Source organism: Rhinopithecus roxellana, chromosome 10, assembly GCF_007565055.1.
Source record: "Rhinopithecus roxellana isolate Shanxi Qingling chromosome 10, ASM756505v1, whole genome shotgun sequence".
NCBI classification, from domain to species: domain Eukaryota; kingdom Metazoa; phylum Chordata; class Mammalia; order Primates; family Cercopithecidae; genus Rhinopithecus; species Rhinopithecus roxellana.
This window is the reverse complement of record NC_044558.1, coordinates 61,218,184-61,221,648: the sequence shown is the minus strand read 5'-3', so window position 1 is coordinate 61,221,648 and position 3,465 is coordinate 61,218,184. Positions and strand designations below refer to the sequence as shown.

General features: G+C 52.2%; 1 long non-coding RNA gene across 1 annotated transcript; it reads right to left on the bottom strand.

Moving 5' to 3' along the window:
- Positions 1-240: 240 nt before the first annotated feature.
- On the bottom strand, positions 241-3,172 carry LOC104679703. The gene is made up of 3 exons (XR_750359.2): positions 3,123-3,172; positions 2,521-2,654; positions 241-2,400 (listed from the first exon to the last, which is right to left on the bottom strand). It is a non-coding gene; the product is annotated as an uncharacterized LOC104679703 (long non-coding RNA).
- Between the last annotated feature and the right edge of the window lie 293 nt (positions 3,173-3,465).

Here is a 3,465-nt window from a genome sequence, read left to right as displayed (position 1 = left end):
CAAGCGATTCTCCTGTCTCAGCCTCCCAAGTTGCTGAGATTACAGGCACCCACCACGACGCCCAGCTAATTTTTGTATTTTTAGTAGAGACGGGGTTTCACGATGTTTGCCAGGCTGATCTCGAACTCCTGACCTCAGGTGATCCACCTGCCTCCGCCTCCCAAAGTGCTGGGATTACAGGTGTAAGCCACCGCACCCGGTCTAATTTTTCTATTGTTAATAGACACAAGGTTTGCCTTGTTTGCCCTGCTGGTCGTTATATTGTTTTCTTGAATCAGAAAGGAAGAAGATTTCATCTGTGAACATATGGGAGGGATGGAGAGAGGAAGAGATTGAAGGTGCAGGGGTAAGTGAAACTTTAATGATGGCTCTTGTGGAGGGTCAGAGCCCAGCTCTAGAGCAGGCTGCTTGGGTCCCAATCCTGGCCCTGCACAAGATGCTTGACTTCTCTGTGCCTCAGTTTCCTCATCTGTAAACTGAAGGTTATGAGAATGAGGAGAGCTAGGATTTGTAAGGCACTAAGAACAGAGCCAGCCATCTAACTCATGCTCTATGCGTGTTTGATCACTAGAAAATAAGACAAGTGATCCAGGGGCAGAAAAGATGGAAAAAAGGGACAGCATGGGACAGGACCGATGGAACTTGGGAAGAGAGTAGAGGTGAGAGAAAGGCAGAAGGGACATCAGAAAGGGCAAAGGTGTGAACACTGAGTCCCTGGGAGAAAGGTCCCATTATGAAAAGGGAAAGGAGCTGAGGTGCTCGGGGGTCAGGTTGAATTTGAGGGCCTGTAGGACATCCAGGTGGAGATGTCCTGTAGGCAGTCGGCCAGAGGTTCCTGGTGCCCAGGAGAGAGGTCTGGGCAAGGCCTCCTCCCTGTGCAGCCCCAGGAGGCACCATGTGCTGTGTTCAGGGGGAGGACCACATCCCTTCCCACCCTGGTGCCCAGCCGTGGCTGGGCACCCCGCTGGGCTGGTGGTGGAGGTTTGGGACTCCTTAGCTCATTAGCAGGTGGACAGTGGCTGAACCCTGGAGTGAGTGAGCCCCCCACTGCAGAGTGAGGCCAAGGAGAGAAGAAGGGGATGAGTGGATCCCAGGCAGCAGCTGGGGCAGGAGAAGATGGAAGAAAGTTCTGTCCTCCCTGTACAATCCGCCTGCCATCTTCATCACGAGGCTGCTGTGAGTGTGGAGAGGCAAAGACCAGCTGGGAATATTTTCAGGGCTGCTCTGGTGGGGAGCGAAGATCTGGCTGCAGGCTTTGCCTCTCTCCTCCTTCCAGGCCCATGCTATGGCAGGCCCTCCCACTCCACACTCTGCTCTTGTTGCCAGCTCTGTCTGGGACAAGTATGGGTTGGCGGCGGGGAGGGGCAAATGTGTGGACGGAGGCGACTTCTCATTTTACAGACGTGGAAGCACAAGGCCAAAGAGATTGAGTGACTAACAAGGTTACATGACACGTTGGGACCAAGGCCGGTGAGAAGAATGCATTTGGCCCCGTGTAGGCACAATCAGCTCGAGGGTTTCAGCGACAACACTGAGGTTGGAAGTTGGGGAGGAGCTGGGAGGGCCTCAGATCTCTTAGGTGGGTAGAATCAAAGCTATCTAGGCACCTCTCCCCAGATCCTCACCAATACCCCCTGACACACAGACCCACACACCCAGCCTGGACCATTCTCTGCCTCCCCAGAGTGTAGGTAAAGAGAGAACCTGTGCTTTTGAGGCCAGTGATGGGGGTGCAGAGGCAGGGGCTAGACAGGGCCCAGCTCACCCACAGCAAGAAGGTTCTCAGGGTGGGCCACAAGAGGCTAATGGGCCAGGCCAGCTCAGGCATCAGGCTGCTTGCTCCCTTCTGAGTATAGCTGGGCCTCAGCTGCGGCAGCCCTCCACACACTTCAAAGCCTGCCATCACCCTGCAAGCCCCTGGCTCATACCCTTCTCACTGTTCTTCACAGGGGTTCTTCCTGCCTCTCTCATCCCCAGCAGCCCCACAGCAAAGAACCTGACACTCCTGTGCTGACCAGCCAGAGGCTGGTTGCAAAACCCCTCTCTGCTGCGGTCCCATTCCTGCCTCCCGATGCCCCTCACACTATGCCTCTCCAGATACAGTCTCCAAAATGCAGGCCATGAAGCCGCAGCCTCTGGCAGGCGTTGGCATCCTGAGTCGCCGTGCTTTCCAGTGGCAGGAATTGCTGGGCCAGGTGTGAAACCACATTTCTGTCCCTCCTCGTCTCTGTCTCACCTCCCCTGCTCCCCACACCTGGGCTTTGCTGAGAGTTGGGGCTGAGGCTGGAGCAATCCTCACTGAGCGCAAAAGAGCCAGGCTCCAGGCTTGTCATCCCAGCCTCACATTCCAAAACTCTCAGCCACATCAGCTCACTCCTTAGTAGGCCTGGTACAGGCCCTCTGCACATTAGAATAACACACAAAAAAATCAAGTTTTCAGGAAACTAGTGTTCTAGGCCAGGCTTATCCCCTCCCTTGCAGCAGGCTCTTGAAAAGTCATTTCTTTCCCCAGGGTCTCACAGGTTCTGTTGCCATCGCATGTGCCGCTGTGTGCGTACATTTCTGTTTCTCTACCAGATGGAAAGTGCCTTAGATGGAAAGTGCCTTAAATATATGGATTGTGTATCTCAAGCCTTCCTGCTCCATCTCTTGACCTGGTAGAGTCCAGTATTGAAGAATACAGGGTTTGGGGTCAGATCAATCTGGGTGCCAATTCTGACTCTCCCGGTTACTAGATGATACACCTTAGGTAAATCTGAGCCTCAGTTTCCTCATCTATACAATGGATACCCATTAACTGACTTACTTATTCACACAATATTTATGAGGGCCAGCTCCATGTCAAGCACTGATATGTGTACAACAGTGATCACAACAGACACAAATCCCGGCCCTGTGGAGTTACTTCTTAGTGGAGACAATTGGTGCCTGACCCAGAGAGTGACTGTGAAAACTCAGTGAGATGACATTTGGACAGGGCTCATATTGTGAACATCCATTCTGAACCACAGAACCTTTTGTTGAGAATTTACTGTGTGCCGGCACCATGCTAGGTTCTAGGGAGACAAAGACGTGGAACTCTCCTCCACACCCTCGAGGAACTTACAGTCGAATGCACCTACTGAATGTCAAATGGCACCATCCTCATCATTGTTCAGAAGCTTATAACCAGCACCAACTTGTATTACATGCAACAAAGAACCATAACATTCTAGAATGTCAGGTACAACACAGACAGCTTTTGTCCCCCAAAATCCTTCAGACAAAGCCATACATGATTGATGGTTATCAGCACTGTGCTTTTGGAGGATTCAGAAGAAGGAGACGTTATATCTGATTGGGAGATCCAAAAGGATTGGCTTAAAGGAGAGGTGGCTTTTGAACTGCATCTTAAAGAAAAGGGTAGGTTTCGACAGACAAGAGACAGTGGTGTTGGGGGAGGAGAAGGAGGCCCTGCAGGGGACC